The sequence below is a fragment of the Microtus oregoni genome, unplaced genomic scaffold (genome assembly GCF_018167655.1).
Source record: "Microtus oregoni isolate MIOR12 unplaced genomic scaffold, Mior012 000044F_ref0000062, whole genome shotgun sequence".
In the NCBI taxonomy this organism is placed as follows: Eukaryota; Metazoa; Chordata; class Mammalia; order Rodentia; family Cricetidae; genus Microtus; species Microtus oregoni.
This window is the reverse complement of record NW_024543218.1, coordinates 2,096,849-2,115,258: the sequence shown is the minus strand read 5'-3', so window position 1 is coordinate 2,115,258 and position 18,410 is coordinate 2,096,849. Positions and strand designations below refer to the sequence as shown.

The window sequence follows — 18,410 nt, the reverse complement described above, 5'->3', positions numbered from 1 at the left end:
AAGCTAGTTAGAATAGGATATTTGTACTTATTGTATATAATTTCATAGTAGGTTTAGAACTCTCTTATTTAAACAAAAGGGGGATGTGTTGCGGGAGGTCCTCCCACTCCTCCAGCCTATCACCGCTGAGGTACCAGCCCACTGGGGCGTGGTTTCTCTCCCTTTAAAAAAAGCGGCCACTTCCCTCTCCTCGCTCTCTTCACTTCCTGCTCCGCCTGCGACTAGACTCCTTTCCTGGTTGCATAGAGGGCTGTTGCCTGGGACAGTGATCTGTAAGTTTTTTTCCCCTTTAAATAAATACCACCGGGGGCTGGAGAGATGGCTCAGAGGATAAGAGCACTGGCTGTTCTTCCAGAGGTTCTGAGTTCAATTCCCAGCAACCACATGGTGGCTCACAACCATCTGTAATGAGATCTGGCACCCTCCTCTGGCGTGTGGGCATACATCGAGGCAGAATGTTGTATACATAATAAATAAATAAATCATTAAAAAAAATAATAAATAAATAAATACCACCCTAATAATCATAACCCCGAATTGGTGTGGCATTGTTTGTGACTTACGCCTTCAAGTCTATACCAATGTAAATCCATAAATAATAGTTCACAAGTATTCCTTATATTACAAACTGTTATTAGTGTTAGAACATAATCTATTATCCATTTCCATTTCCCTCTTTTTGAGATCTCTGTGTGTACATAATTTCACCCAACCCTATATGAGTAATAATCAGCTCTGAAATGTTGTCCCTGACCGTGAAGACAAACTTTGTTGGGAGAGAGAATGGGTTCCTCTAGACTTGCTTCCAGATGTCATGGGGGCGATGTTCTTCCTATGGGATATGATAAAGGTAAAATGATGGTTAAATTTCAAGATGGCTGTTTTGGATAATTGCAAATGGTTTCTGAATATTCGATAGGGTTCTTCTGACGTTCTTATTTGGAATTCTGGCCAGAACATTGTAAGAAGGTGCCTCATATCTGCAGCTTGTACCCATAAATCAGTCTCGTAGTGCTATCAGCATCATGCCGTCATATCACCCAGGTAGAGACATTGTGGGGCCCCAATGTCTTCTTCTTGGAAGCTCTTCTTTGATGAAAATGTAAGCATTATTCATGTAGACATATATTCATTGAAAGATAAGATAAAGACAAAATGGGCATGAAGGAAAGTAAAATATTCCTTTAAAATTGATCTTCTTTCTGTCCCATACCAGAAGGCTGTTGACATGAGACAGAATTTTGAGTTTTTCTTTTAACATCAGGCTTGGATTTAGAGAAGGATAGACATTGTCTAATTCTAAAACCATTTCTGGTTCTGAAGTAGAGATGTAAACACAAAAAAGACATCTTCTAAAGTTGTAGCCCATACAAAGCACCTAACAGATTATCTCTCTGGGGGTGTGCCTCCTCACAGGTTTACAGGTCAGTATCTGCCCCCTTCCTGAGATATAAAGCATACAGTGTCACAAAAAGAACCAGAAGTGACAGATCAGCTACTACAGGTGAGGGAAAAATGAAAAATATTCCATATATTGAGAACAGTGTAAGCCATGGCTTAGAGGCTGCAGCAAAGTCAGCAGGACCTTTAGAGACATTCATCCCTGTGCCATCAGAGTAGGAACAGCACACATCTGCCCTAAGCCAGGAACTCTGGAAGGAAAACACATTGTGTTTTGACAGTCTTTAAATAATTCCAGTACGTGTGTAAGTTTTAGGACCTCTGATCCAGGCTACCAGTTCTCAAATGCTGTTTGCAAATGTGTGTTTCGATCTTCCCTAATCTCCCTGCCCCACAAACTCTTGTGTTCTTCTTGTGAGACAGTGATTATTAGCACTCATTCAAGAGCAATAGTTGCCTAGCTACCGAGCCCCTCCTTCCCTTCCCCCTTTCCAGAGTTCACCCTGCCCGAGCTCCTTTCTGAGGAGTATTTAAGATATGAAACTTGCTTCAATAAACGGATGCCTTGACAAAATACTGCTTGGCATCCATTTCTCTTTCCTCCCATGTCTTTCAGATAGTGCCTCTTTAAGAACCTGGAGTAACTTAGGACCTGCTGGGTGGGTGATAGGATTGGGTGAAATTACGTACACCCAGAGATATCAAAAAGAGGGGAAATGGAATTGGATAATAGGTAGATTACTTACTCACACTAATAATAACAGTTTGTAATATAAGGAATACATGTGAACTATTTATGGATTTACATTGGTATAGACTTTTGTATATTGACACAAATTTGAATTATATTTATTATACATAATGTTTCTATTTTGTTTAGAATATTTGTAACAACTATATAAGGTTATTTTGTCAGATTGTATAAATGCATGATTCTACCTGTTTAAAACATATTTTTATTGACACAATTTTATGATATATTTATCATATTGCATTATAAAACTCTACCTTTGATCAAGATTTTAATCCATTTTGAGGTCATTGTCCTTCTTTACTGCATAGTTGTTTAAAGATTCTTTTATATTCTGATATGAAATCTTATTCTTCAACACTGATGAGACTTTGGTTGATTGCTCAGTCAGTTGTCTCTGTCAACTACTATACTTTTAGGAAGCTACTAGACTGCACTACCTGCCTACTCAAATAATATTATTGCTGTTCTCAGGTCTTTGATGGGGTTGAAGATGAGATAATCATGCTTACCATCCTCTTATGATCTAGTTAAGCCATTTCTACAACAACATGGACTCCTTAGGATAGAATGCTTACCAAGCCATTAAGATGTATTCCTTCCTTAATATTGATTATGCTTATTGTAATTCTGGTTTTTTGCTTTGGTTTTTTGAGACAGGGTTTCTCTGTGGTTTTGGAGCCTGTCCTGGAACAAGCCCTTATAGACCAGGCTGGTCTCGAACTCACAGAGATCCGCCTGTCTCTGCCTCCCAAGTGCTGGGATTAAAGGCGCCACCACTGCCCGTCTGCCTATTGTAATTCTAACTTGACATCTGTTTCTTGTGTACATAGTTTTTTATAGGGTTTGGAATTTCTTATTAAGTTAAATGGGTAGGTGCTGTGAGAGCTCCTCCACTCGATAGCTTTAAGATATCAATCCACTTGGGCATGGTCTCTAACAGTATAAATGAATCTGTAAAGTGTGTGGTTGCTTTCTTGAATCCAGCTCTTGATTCTGGATGCTAGCTATATTGTATATATGATCCATTGCTCTGTAGATGCTCATATGACCTATAAAAGCCCAAGTTATTTTTACACTCTAAGTTGGTGTTTTCAAAATTCAAAGATTTATTTAGTACTCACATAGTTCAGGGTTTCTCACTCTGACTTGTACAGCCTTCAAAATTCATCATTAAAACATGAACTCAGTGTTCCAAGTTTAGTAAGATCTTGTCTTTCTCTATGTCCTATATAGAATAGATTTATGTATGTATGTGTTTGTTTCCTTATTGTTGTATATGTTCTGGGAATTGTGAATTGTAGGCTGACTGTCCTCTGTTTTATATCAAAAAGCCACTTAGGAGTGAGTACATATATTTTTCTTTCTGGTTCTGGGTTAACTCACTCTTTTAGGATGTTTTTTAGATCCATAAAATTGCAAATAAATTTCAAGATGTAATTATTTTTATCCACTGTGTAGTACTCCATTGTGTAAATATACCAGAATTTCTTTGTCCATTCTTCAGTGGAGGGGTTGTTTTCAGGTTCTGGCTCTGACAATGTTGCTGTGAACACAGTTGAGCATTTGTCCTTGTGGTATGATTGAGCATCCATTGAGTACATATTCAAAGGGCATGGCTGGGTTTTAAGATAAGTTGTTTCCTAATTTTCTTTCATTATTTTTTTTTAATTTTTGGTTCTCCAAGACATGGTTTCTCTTTAGCTTTGGAGCCTGTCCTGGAACTAGCTCTTATAGACCAGGTTGGTCTTGAAGTCACAGAGATCTCTCTCAGACTCCCAAGCACAGAGATTAAAGGCATGCCTAACAACCAGGAAGGTGGCTTTCTAACTTTCTACGAAATAACCATACTGATATTCCAAGTAGCTGGCTCAGTTTGTAATCCCATCAGCAATGGAGGAGTGTTCCCTTAACTCTACATCCTTTCCAGCTTAAGTTGTCATCAGTGTTTTGATCTTGCCTATTGTTACAGATATAAGAGTGTATCTCAGATTTGTTTTGATTTTCATTTCTCTAATGACTAAGGAGTTTGGAAATTTCCTTAAGTGTCTCTCAGTCATTTCAAATTCATATGTTAAAAGTTTTTTATTTAGGTCTGTATTCCATTTTTTCTTGGATTATTTGTTCAAAAGATGACCAATTACTTAAGTTCTTTTTTTTTATTTTTTTATTGAGAAAAGGAGAAAAAAAAACAAGTTTTCACCTCCTCCCAGCCTCCCATTTCCCTCCCCCTCCTCCCACCATTCTTCCCCTCCTCCCCCTCCCCCCACTCCTTTCCCCCTCCCTCTCCAGTCCAAAGAGCAGTCAGGGTTTTCTGCCCTGTGGGAAGTCCTAGTTCCTCCCTGCTCCGTCCATATCTAGGAAGGTGAACATCCAAACTGGCTATGCTCCCACAAAGCCAGCACATTAAGCAGGATCAAAACCCCGTGCCATTGTCCTTTGCGTCTCATCAGCCCTCATTGTTCACCATGTTCAGAGAGTCCAGTTTTATCCCATGCTTTTTAAGTCACAGTCCAGCTGGCCTTGGTGAGCTCCCAGTAGATCAGCTCCACTGTCTCAGTGGGTGGGTGCACCCCTCGTGGTCCCGACTTCTTTGCTCATGTTCTCCCTCCTTCTGCTCCTCATTGGGACCTTGGGAGCTCAGTCCAGTGCTCCAGTGTGGGTCTCTGTCTCTATTTCCATCCATCACCAGATGAAGGTTCTATGGTGATATGCAAGATATGCAAGTTAGAAGGGAAGGAGGGGGGGCCTTGGGGAAACAGGAGGATTGGGATCAAGGAAGGTTGGACAGGGGAGCACGGAACCACAATTCTTAGTTAAGGGAGCCACTGTAGGGTTGGCAAGAGACTTGAACCTAGAGTGGCTCCCAGGAGCCCAAGGCAATTTCCCCAGTCAGTTCCTTGGGCAGCTGAGTATAGGGAACCTGAAATGACCCTATACTATATTAATACTTAAGTTCTTAATATGTTTTGAAGATCAGTCTTCTGTCCAATGAGGGGTAGGTGAATATCTTTTCCCATACTCCAGGCTGCTTTTTTTGTATTGTTGATCATGTCCTTTGTTTTACAGAAGTTTTTGCTTGAGGAGATCTCATTTATAATTTTTCTCAGTGTCTGTGATGCCTGGGGTTATAATTTAAAAGTGGTTCTCTTTACCAATGTGTTCAAGTGTAATTCCAATATTCTGTTTTATGTAGTTCAGTGTGTAGGTCTTTATGTTGTAGTCTTGAGTTCTGTTCATGATGATAGATGTGGATCTACTTTCATTCTTCCCCACATTGATATTCAGTGATGCCAGCACCATTTGTTAAATGTTTTCTCCATTTTTTATTTTTTGGTGCTTTGTCAAAAATCAGGTGTAGTAGGTGAGTGGAGTGATGTCTGGGTCTTAGCCAGCATCAGTTCCATTGGTCCTCCTATCTGTTTTTGTGCCAACACCAGGCTCTCTTCAGTACTGCAGCTCTCTTTTCATCTGAAGAAGTCAGGGAATGAAATTATTTTTTATATATAATTGTTTTGACTATTTCGCATTTTTTGGTTTTCTATATGAAGTTGGTGTTTTTATTTTGAGATCTGTGAAGAATTTTTCTGATATTTACATGGGAATGGTAGTGAGCCTGTAGATTGCTATGTTGATTTCTACCTAACAAGGGCAACGGACATCTTCCCATTCTCTGCTGTCTTCTTCAAAGATTTAATGTTCTTTTCCAACAGTCCTTTCACTTCTTTAGTTGGTAATTCCATAATATTTTATATTATTTGCGGCTACTCTTAAGAGTGATGTTTCCATCATTTATTACTTCAAACCATCTTTCCTTTTCAGAAAATATTCCCTGTAACCACCTTCTATCTACCTTCCTGATGACCACTCCCAATCTTCTGATAACTATAATTATATTCCCAACTTCTAAGGATACTTTTATACAAAACATACAAGTAAGCGTATGAGTGATTTGACTTTTCATGCCTCTCATATTTCAGTTAATGGTATCCTTTGAGCTTAAAAACATTGTTGAAACTTTTTAGGATTTTATGGTTGTGGTTTGAGAGCCAAATTGTGTCTTTCACTGGGCCTTTTTAATGTTTTGGCTGTTTTCAGGGAGACGTTGTTTCGTTATCTAGTTCTAGATTCAGAGACAAAGTTCTTTCCTTTGGCTCTGGTTTGAAAACCACAGTTGGAATACCCTTCCTGTAACCAATAAGGTTTTATCCATTACTTTGCTGGTTCAAACTAAAATAAAGAGAGGTATAATCATGCATAAACAAATTGTTGACATTATCAAACTTTTTTCTACACAGTAACTGATTTAGTTAACTGACAATAAGTGGCTTAACATATGAAAGCACAATTTAAAATAAGGCCCCAGTTTTTCCCTGAGGTCCAAAAGATTATGATAATATGCACAAGCTTTCTCAGATGACTACACACAAAGTCGTACTCTTCTGTGAAGCACAAAACAATATGACACTGAATTCATTTATAGAGTTTCACTACAGTATAATTTTTTTTCATGGTTTTGAAAAATACACAAATTAATTCAGGGTTTCTCTACAGAAGGGCTCATATTATGTATTTGGAGATAATTGTGAAAAAGAATTTACCACATTCCATTCACAGGTATCTCTAGAGTATGTTACAATTTAAAACTCTGAAGAGTACAGAGGTCTGCAAATGCCTTATCACACAGATATCATTTCTAGGGTTTCTTTCCAGTATGTGTTCTTCTATGCATTTGAAAAGCACCATGTTGTGCAAAGGCCTTACCACACTGATTACATTCATAGGGTTTCTCTCCAGTATGATTATGTCATGCAAAAGGCTTACCGCAGTGATTACATTAATAGTGTTTCTCTCTAGTATGTGTTTTTTTATGGCTTTGAAGATTGCTGTGGCGTGCAAAGGCCTTACCACACTGATTACATTCATAGGGTTTCTCTCCAGTATGTGTCTTTTTATGGTATTGAAGAGCAAAGTTCTGTGCAAAGGCCTTACCACACTCATTACATACATAGGGTTTCTCTCCAGTATGTCTTCTTTTATGGTATTGAAGAGCAAAGTTCTGTGCAAAAGCCTTATCACACTCATGACATACATATGGTTTCTCTCCAGTATGTCTTCTTTTATGATCTTGAACATTACTCTGAGTTGCAAAGGCCTTACCACACTGATTACATTCATAGGGTTTCTCTCCAGTATGTGTTCTTTTATGGTATTGAAGAGCAAAGTTCTGTGCAAAGGCCTTACCACACTGATTACATGCATAAGGTTTCTCTCCAGTATGTATTCTTTTATGGCTTTGAAGATTACTGTGTTGTGAAAAGGCCTTACCACACTGATTACATTCATAGGGTTTCTCTCCAGTATGTGTTCTTCTATGCAATTGAAGATGATTAAGTCGTGCAAAGGCCTTACCACACTGATTACATTCATAGGGTTTCTCTCCAGTATGTGTTCTTCTATGCCTTTGAAGATCACTGTGACATGCAAAGGCCTTATCACACTGATTACATTCATAGGGTTTCTCTCCAGTATGTGTTCTTCGATGTTCTTGAAGAGCACTGTAGCGTGCAAACGCCTTACCACACTGAGTACATTCATAGGGTTTCTCTCCAGTATGTGTTCTTTTATGGCTATGAAGATTACTGTGGTGTGCAAAGGCCTTACCACACTGATTACATTCATAGGGTTTCTCTCCGGTATGTGTTCTTTTATGCAATTGAAGGTGATGATGACGTGCAAAGGCCTTACCACACTGATTACATTCATAGGGTTTTTCTCCAGTTTGTATTCTCTTATATGTTTGAAAAACAGTACATTGTGCAATGGCTTTGCCACCCTTATTATAGTCATAGGATGTCTCTCTAGTATATATTCTTTTAATCTTTTGAATATGACTCTGATCAGGAAAGACCTTACCATGCAGATTACATTCATATGATTTCTCTCCAGTATGTGTTCGTTTATGACTTTGATGATTTTCATAAAGAAGAAAGTCTTCATCATCTTGACCATACTCATAGGGATTCTCTCCAGTGTGTGTTCTTTTATGCATTTCAAAATGATTGTGATAAGAAAAGACTTCATCACATTGCTTAATTTCACAGCATTTTTCTCTGCTATGTGTTTTTTCATTCCTTAGAAGATGAGTGTTATAAGACAAGACTTCACCCCAGTGAGAATATACTGAAAACTTCTCTCCAGTTTGAGTTCTTTCGATCCTGCACGGATAATTTACACATGTAAAAGCTTTACCACATTCAATGAAGTTGAACCTCATACCGATATAAATTAATTTCATATTTTTTCAAATTGTAAAAAGGAATCAACTATCAAGGTTTTATATCTTTGTTTAAAATAATGTTTTGTTCTCTCATTAGGTATCATTTACATCTAGAAAAATATTTGTGATGAGAAATTCCATTGTGCCAGTTTATCTTTTCATCTATAACTATATCATACTTTACTTTTCTAGGATATTTTTTACATTTTTGAAGAGAACTGCATGTACTGAGTGCTTTACCAACGTTACTCCATTCATAATATTGTGAACCACATTTGGTAAGTGAACTAAGACACCCAGAAGTATTTGCATAGACCTAGAACTCATGTTTGTTTGTTTGTTTTTGTTGTAATGTGAGATTGTATTTGGGTATTAACCATGATGATAGAAAATAAATTAACTTTGTATTTTTGGATCAAATTAAACATGTACACTCTACATAGGAACTACAGTTTATCTTCTTAATTGTTCTTAAGGAGAGGTATGGTAAATCTTTTTGTATTCCTATTCTCATATACTTGTGTCAAGAGTGACATATCATATATATGAAAAAAAGAATAGTGTATAAAAGATTTCTAAATGAATCTACAAGGTTCGACTTTCACAGACTTGTTGTATAGATATTAAGGTTTCTCCGCAACAACTGCCCCTTGACCCTTGACTAGTCTGGTTTCACTAAACTTAGCATAGTCACAAAAAGTATGAGTGATACAAGGCTTACCATGGGCTCTTGGATTAGTAGAAAGTTTTGCAGCTATACTCATCATCACTGAAATATGTATACATTTTCTGTCATGAATAGCAAGAAGCAAATGAAGCAGCAGTTCTACAACATAGCTCTCCTGGTGCTATAAATCAAATGGTGATATCTGTTCAGGTATTGCTACCTAGACTTTTTCTTAAATGAAGGCTTTACAGATGCAATTCACATACATTAAATTGAGGGATATGGATCTGTGAGAACTTAATAACCATCAATATATTTAAAGCTGTGGTTATTTACACTGTTGCTTTTGTTTTAAAGTTCCAGAACACATTACAAACTATTCAAGGGAAATTGTTATGAACTTGCCCAAGAAAATTACCTTGCATGTCTTCTAGAACATTGACAATGCTCTTCGGTGTTAAGGTCTTCCCAAATGTATCCTGAAATACAGTACCAGAACATATGTTATATTATTTAAGAATGTGCAACAATTAGCTTATTATCTTAAGTGCACCTAAGAACTGGGACTGTGTTATTTACCTCATTCTTCTTTCTCTAAAAAAATTACAGAACAAAATCATTAACCAAAGAAAAGTTGTCTCCATATTTTGAAACATGAAAGAAATTCATTTTCACCTATAGTAGTTAGGTTCCTGTAGGTCTCCAGCATCACATCTTTGTAGAGATTCTTCTGGGAAGGATTCAGTAAATCCCACTCTTCCTTAGTGAAGTCGATGTGCACATCATCATAGGTCACTTCCTTCAAAAATATACCATATATGAGTACAGTGTAAGTATGACAGTAAAATGCATACTTCTTTGAAAGTATAGTTTTATGATTCTGGTGTTCCCCATTCTTGTTCCATGACATAGACAGTCACTTTAGAAGGAAATTGAAAAGGAGAATCAATTCTGTTATTTCTGTGTCCTTTGTATAGGATACCTCCTTATAAGAGCAGTATCTATTCACGGGGAAAGAAAAAGAGAAAAGATCAACAGTATGTTGTATGCATGAGAAAATTAATGACTACAGAAAGGAAAAAAAAAGATGGACAAAATGGGCATATTTGTGTTTTTTTCCTTTAGCACAACACTCAGAAAACAGAGGTGTAGCCGGGCGGTGGTGGCGCACGCCTTTAATCCCAGCACTTGGGATGCAGAGGCAGGCGGATCTCTGTGAGTTCGAGACCAGCCTGGTCTACAGAGCTAGTTCCAGAACAGGTTCCAAAGCCACAGAGAAACCCTGTCTCGAAAAACCAAAAAAAAAAAAAAAAAAGAAAACAGAGGTGTATATATTTGTCTGTGAGATGAATGCCAGTCAAGATTTAACAGAACTGCTTATCCATTTTTGGATACCATGTATCTTGTCAGAGGTTGAGGCATGAACATGTCTTTGCCCAAAGGCCAGTTTTGAAAACAAGAAAACAAGATTTGAGTGTCTTCGGTGCTCAACATTCTCTGGAAAATAGATCACTGCTACCAGTAGTAATTGTGTCTCACTTCAACAGTACTCTAGGTTATTTAAATTCCATATTTTACAGCTTTTTGAAGTGGTTAAAGATTACCTATCTATGCAAAATATATTCTTTATGTGTCTAAAAAACCTGATTATTCTAACTATAAGTATGACAAACACAGATGACTATTGATCTCTAATTCTAATACCTATATAACTTAAAGACTAAGACTTCATATTAGAATATTGTACAATAAACAATTGTACAACAAATGAGGACAATGGGCTCAAAATGTAACCAATGAATAAATATCTTGATCAGTGGAAGAAATGTACATTGCAATTTGATAAATATATTTATCAATATATAAAATGTTTTAAGCAGAAGTAGAAGCATGAATGCATACAATATTCAATATTTAACATTATATCAATGTACAAAAATCTATATCAAAGCAATTGCCTATAAATTATAACTCACAAGCATTCACTCTATTACTCACTATTATTATTAATGTATGTAAACTCACACTAATGTATTATTCCATCCAATTTTCCTTTTTTTTCAAAGAAATCCCTGAGCCCATAAAATTTCCCTTCTAACCCTCAACCCTATACCAATTATAATCAACCCCTAAATGATTTCCCTAACCCTAGGACAAACTTTGTTGGAAGTCTTTTAGAATTACTTCCAGCTATCATGGGGGTGATGTTCTTTCTATGGGATCCTGTGAAAGTAAAATGATGGTTACATTCCAAGATTACTGTCTGGTATAATTGCAAATAGTCTCTGAGTATTTTGTAAAAGTTTTCTGAGATTCCTCTTATAAGGTCTGTCTAGAACTTTGTAAAAAGTGGACCATTTCAGCTAACCAAGTTGGAACCATCTTGAGCAGCTGGTATGCAAAGCAGGTCTGGTAGTAACACTATCATCATCATGCCATCATATCAACCAGGTTGAGTTGTTGTTGTGGGGCCCCAACTTCTTCCTGGAAACTTCAAAATTACTGCAGTAAAATTCATTGTTCATTGTGGAAAACTTAAACATTATTTATATAGTCATATACAGACATATATATTCAGTGACATGTACAATAGACAAAAATAGAAATGTAGAAAAGTGAAAATTTTTCTAAATTCCTTTTTCTTTCTGTCGCATGCTCCTGACATGAGAGAAAAACTCTGAATTTTTATTTTAATGACATGCTTGGATTTATACAGGGACAGAGCTAGTGTCCATCTCCAAAACCAGCTCTATATATTCATAAATACACATCCACTTACAAAAGGCACACAATGAAATGATAGGATAAAAGTGTAGATTACGGGAATCTAAAAAGAATAAAGGGGCATATATGTGTATGATGTAAAAGTGTAGATCACTAAAATTAATTTTAAAAAGTAACTACTTATTTATATATATATATTTACATTGATGTAGATATGGATGCTCCCTTTTGATATAAACTTGACATTTTTATTAAAACATCCTGTCTATGATTTTTATATTCTTAAACTATTTTACCTAATTCAACTCACTTAAACGTGTCATGAAAATTTCTAGTCCTTGAGAGTTATTATTATAAACCAATTAGGATATAAAGTACTGCATGTTAGTACTTTGTTATTTATTACAATTGAAATTATACTCGAGTTAGGTATGTTTTCAACATTATTTTGAATTTCATTAGCTGATTCAAATGAACATACTTTAGAGAAAATGTTTGGTGAAGTAAAGCAAACTTTGTCTTCTTGGAGATTACAAATTACTTGTGAAAATATACAAAAAGGTGATTATATTAATCATTCATCATATAAAATACTTTTACAAAAATTTGAGCCCAAAAGTTAAAAATTAGGAGAGATTATTTGTGGAACCTTAATAGTTTTCAGAAATTGTTGCAAGACATTGATCATCTATATCCCAATACTGGAGTAAAAAATTGAAAAGAGTAATTAGAACCAAACCAAAAAATTTGACAAGGAGTTAAATAGTCAAAGAGAATTATTATCTAAAGCAGAGAATAAATAGTTTAGTGGAAATAAAATTATAGGAGGCACTTTTGGATTGTCTGGATAAATTATAGGAGGCACTTATGGATTGTCTGGATGTGAAGTTTTGTTACATTCAAGACTTTTTTTGATACAAGTTTCTCTGTAGCTTTGGAATGTGTCCTGGAACTACCTCTTCTAGACCAGGCTGGCCTTGAACTCCACCTGCCTCTGCCTCTGCTGGGATTAAAGGCTTGAGCCACCACCTCCCGGCCTTCATTCTAGACATTTTATGCTCTATGCATTCCCTATAGGAATTTTACTGCAGAGGAAAGATATTATCTTATAATCGATATTTTAAACATATAAACATACTAAAAAAATAAAAAGTTATGTGGAAAAAAATCTGAGTTGTTTTGTTTTGTTTTTTTTTTTTTTTGGTTTTGTGAGACAGGGTTTTTGTGTGGTTTTGGAGCCTGTCCTGGAACTAGCTCTTGTAGACCAGGCTAGTCTCAAACTCACAGAGATCCGCCTGCCTCTGCCTCCCAAGTGCTGGGCTTAAAGGCGTGCCCCACCACTGCCCGGCTCTGAGTTGTTTTTAAAAAGAAAACTGAAACTTCATCTATAGCAAGAATTTACCAAGGTTAAATTGTAGCATGTTTTACTAATGTAGAAATTGAATCATTACGGAGAGGAAGTAAACATTGGCAAAGAGCTTACAGTAATTTCTTGGGAGAAATTAACAACAAATATTCCTTTAGCCATAATATTAATGATCATATAGAGAAGTAACTAATTCTAGGGAAAGGTTCCATCTAGCTTCCTATATTTAATTTTGGGTTTGAGTCTCTATCTGATATCTAGGCATACATAAAAAAACACTCATTTTTTACCTCTTACAGATCGACTGCATATGACAATTAAAATGCTTAAGTTTTTTTGCAATGAAATATGAGCATGCATTACAGTGACCTGTGAAGTCTCCAAAAGAAGTGTGAGTCATGCAAGGAAGATTTCAACTGCACTATGTAATTGTTTCACCATCTAAACATCAGGTTTGGACTACAAACTGCTCGGGACAATATCAATATGGTACAGTCAGATTATTGAGACTGTTGGGATCATATGTTTTAATTAAGCAAACAGTTCATTTTGGAGGTTTGAGGAAGAGATGATGGGCAAAAACACAGACAGGTTGAATGACGGAATTGAATCAAAGACCCTGATATTAATCCTCACACCTATGAACACCTGGTTTTTGACAAATAAGCTAAAATTATACAATGAAAAAAGAAAGCATCTGCAACAAATTGTTATGCCGTAACTGGATATCAACATGTAAAGGAGTACAAATAGATCCGTATCTATCACCATGCACAGTACTCAAGTCCAAAGGGGATAAAGGCCTTAATATAAATCTAATCACACTGACACTGATAGGAGAGAAACTGAAAAGTAGCCTTCCAAGTATGGAACTAAAGACCACTTCCTAAATATAACACCTGTAACACAGAATCTGAGAGGAACAATTAATAAATGGGACCTTCTGAAACTGAGAAGCTTCTGCACAGCAAAGGACACAGTCAGTAACACAATAAGGCAGCTTATTTAATTGGAAAAAAATTTCCAATCCCATATAAGATAGAGGACTGATCTCCAAAATATATAAAGAACTCAAGAAATTAAACATCGAAATTTCAAATAATTCTATTAAAAATGGGGTACAGAACTAAACAGAGAATTTTCTATAGAATAATCTCAAATGGCCAAAAGACACTTAAGGAAATGTTCAACATCCTTAGTCATCAGGGAAATGCAAATCAAAATGACTCTGCAATACCACCTTACACCTGTCAAAATGGCTAAGATCAAAAACACCAATGACTGCTTATGCTGGAGAGCATGTGGGAGTAAGGGGAAGACTCTTCCATTGCTGGTGGAAATGCAAATTGTACAACCACTCTGGAAAACAGTATGGCAGTTTCTCTGAAAATTAGGATTCAACCTACCTCAAGACCCAGCAATACAAATGGTGTGAACTCCTTTATACATTAATATTGGTTGTAAAGTAAAGGATATTCATGCTACAATCCATAGACACAGAGAGAGTTAGTTAACAACAAAGGATCAAGGGAGGGATACATTGATCTCCCTGAAAGGGGCACTAGAATTGGTCTTCTGAATTGAATGGTGGTAGTTGAGTATGGGAACAGGAGAAATCAGGATCAGGGTGCTTGGATGTAGGGAGAATGAGGAAAGACTACAGGAATTGGGGAACATTATGGAGTTGTTATGGTACATAGTACAGTAAATACTCATTAGATTGTATGAAAATGCCACTAGGAAGGGCTTTTAGAAAAGAGGGATGAGAAACTTGTGGAGTCTTCTCTAATCAAGGAAAGTATTCAATGTTGGGACTGGGACACCACCCAGCAACAGTTACATCTACATCTAGTCCTGCTTGCAAGATATGTTGAGTTATTTGTTCCCCAGAACTTGTAGGAGTAAACAACAAATAACTCGTGAAACTTCAGGCCCATTCCATTAGAGGAAGACAATGCCCATCCTAATTGGATGTCAAAGACCTGAAGCTCACTACACTAAAATCTATGATAGAACCAAACAAGATAGGAAAAAAGTCCATGAAATGATTTCTCATGATATTCTGCTATTCTCATAGAATGGTGCCTCAGCCAATTGTTATCAAACTGGCCTAATCCAGGAACTCAAAGCAAAAGGGGCAGACACAGGTAGTCAAACAATAAGAGGAGCTAAGGAGACCCTGCTGCCAATGGGGAGGAAGTACCATAGCAACTGCCTCCCACCTTAGTTGAGGACACTAGGTTAACACAGCCCACAGAATGAACTAAGCAGGGGTTATTGGTGCTCACAGAGACTCATAATCCTATCGGGGCCTGTGCTAAATGCTTTGCATATATGTTATCAGTTCATACTTTGGTGTTTTGTGGGACTGCTAAGACTTGGTGCGTGTATATGTGGGGTGTACTTTAACTCAATTGACAGCTTTTGAGACCACTTTTCCTCATTCTGGGTTTCTATATCCAGGCTTTATATGGATTCTGCATAGTCTTACTTTAACTTGTTGTACCATGTATGTGGGCTGGTTTTCCATGTCTAGTTGACAATGACCTAGAGACATCAGAGATAAGGGAGCCTCAGAAAAAAAAATGCTTCCACGGGATTCAGAAATGAGGCATTTTCTCAATGACTGATTAATGCCAGAGGGCACAGCCCATTGAGAGTTGTGTCATCCCTGGGCTGGTCCTGGGTTCTATAAGAAGAGAGGATGAGTAAGTCCTATGAAGTAAGAAAGTAAGAAGCACTCCCCCATCACATTTGCATCAATTCTTGACTCAATGATCCTGCCCTCCTTAAGTACTTCCTTGATATTCTTTAATAGTGAACAACAATATGGAAGTATAAGCCAACTAAACTTTTGTCACCCAATTTTGCTTTTTGGTCATGGTGTTTCAAGACAACAGCAGAATCCCTAACTAAAACAAGACACCATGTTTTGTTGATATGTATGAAATTCTAAAGGTAAACAAAGAAGAGAGATTTGGGGGAAATGTCAGACTGAGATGAATGGAGGAAGGAAGCACTGCAGTCAAGGAAAAAAAAAGAAACAAAAGACTAATGAAAGAGAGGAATGAGGACAAGTGAGGGAAGACTGGGTCAAGGAAAGATGAAAATTCAGCAGAGTGAATGCCAAATCCTGTGGTTCTCTCTCAGGTACATGGGGCTACATATTTTGTTTGGTTGGGTTTTTGTTTTTGTTTTGTGTTTATTGGGACAGGGTTTCTCTGTAGCTTTGGAGCCTTTCTTGGAACTAGCTCTTGTAGACCAGACTGGCCTTGAACTCATAGAAATGCACCACCAGTGACTGGCTAGTCTTTATTTTCCAAGGGCTTACTTAATTAGCTCTATCCTTACTGAAGCATTAATCTAATAGATATTTAAAATAAAAACTCAGACAAGGCAGTTGTGGCACCCACCCTTAATTCCAGCACTTGGGAGGCTGAGGCAGGCAGATCTCTGTGAGTTCAAGGCCAGCCTGGGCTACAAAATGAGTTCCAGGACAGGCTCCAAAGCCACAGAGAAACCCTGTCTCAGAAAAACTAAACCAAACTAAACTAAACTGAAATAAAATAAAAGAAAATAAAATAAAAACTCAGGAGTCAGATAGCAGGATAAGAACTTGAAAGATCAGAAAATCAATTGATCAGCCACTAGTGACTACTACCTCTTCAATTTCTCCATGCAATAAAAGAGCCCATATCTTCTCTCAAGCCTGCCTTAATAATCCTGATTCCTACCTGGACAAAGACCTCCAAACCTCAAGGGTTATTTTCCATCAGGTTGTTGTTAGCTCTGTCCCTCACTCCAAGCAAGCTTTATTATGAGAACATGATCAAAATGTCATAATTTCCCCTTTCTCACTAAATAAAAAGTGAAGGATTTAACTAACACAGTAAAGCGATATACAAAATATACAACAACTATGTACAAATATATATAGGAAACAATGACCAGTCCATTTGTGATTGGTAAATTTAGAGAAAATACTTTATTATCTATCCTATCTAGGTAAGTCCAAAGTATTGTACCTAAATCATTTTTTATCACAACCTAAAATAAACTTTTTATATCTCTTAACCTTACATATTTCAAGCTAGTTTCTGAGTTGTTTCAATTTAGTAACAAAGAGAACTACAATTATCTAGTAATTAACTCCATTAGAGACCTAAGAAGGATATAATACTGAGTAAACAGAATGTATAGTGTTTATCTATCTCCATGCAGAAATCTCAAGTCCAAATAGATCAAAACATAAAAACAACCACATTGAACTTCATAGAATTGAAAGTGGGAAGGACACTTGAACACATTGGTACAGGAGACCACTTTTTAAATATAACCCCAGCAGCATGAACACTAATAGCAATATTTAATAGATGGGACCACCTAAAACTGAGAACTTTCTGAAAAGCAGAGGAAATGTTCAATAAAACGGCAGCCTACATGATGGAAAAGGTCTTCTTCATCCCCACCTCAAACAGAGGGCTAATATCCAAAATATATAAAGAGCTCAAGGAACTGGTCATCAGAAGAACAAATAAGCCAATAGAAAAATAATTGTACAGAATTAAACACAGAACTCTCAAGAGATGACTATAAAATGACTGAAAGACACTTAAGGAAATGCTCAACATCCTTAGCCATTAAGAAATGTAAAAACAACTCTGAGATTCCACCTTATACCTGTAAGAATAGCCAAGATCAAAAACCTTTTGAGAGTTTATGCTGGAGAGGATGTGGGGTGAAGGGAAAACTTCTCCATTGCTGGTGGGCATGCAAACTGGTATAATCACTTTAGAAATAGAATGGTGATTTCTCAGAAAATTAAGACACAACCTACCTCAAGACCAAGCAATACCACTTTTGGGTGTATATCTAAATGATTCTCAATCATACCCCAAGGACATGTGTCCAGCTATATCCATATCAGCACTATTTGTATTAGCCTGGTAACAACCTAACCACTCCCTGACCAAAGAATGGATAGGAAAATGTGTTGCATTTATACAATGGAGTACCACACAGCAGAAAAAAATAATGACATTTTGAAATTGCAGGCAAATTTATGGATCAAGAACACATCATACTGAGTGAGGTAACCCATACCCAGAAAGACAAATATACAATGTCCTCACTCATAAGTGGATTTTAGACCTTAAGCAAAGAAAACCAGCCTACATTCTCAACCTCAGAGAACCTAGATATCAAAGAGGAATCTAAGCCA

At 36.7% G+C, this 18,410-nt stretch overlaps 1 pseudogene; it reads right to left on the bottom strand.

Annotated features, from left to right (window-relative positions):
* Positions 1-6,848: 6,848 nt before the first annotated feature.
* LOC121434659 lies at positions 6,849-8,204 on the bottom strand (annotated as a pseudogene).
* Between the last annotated feature and the right edge of the window lie 10,206 nt (positions 8,205-18,410).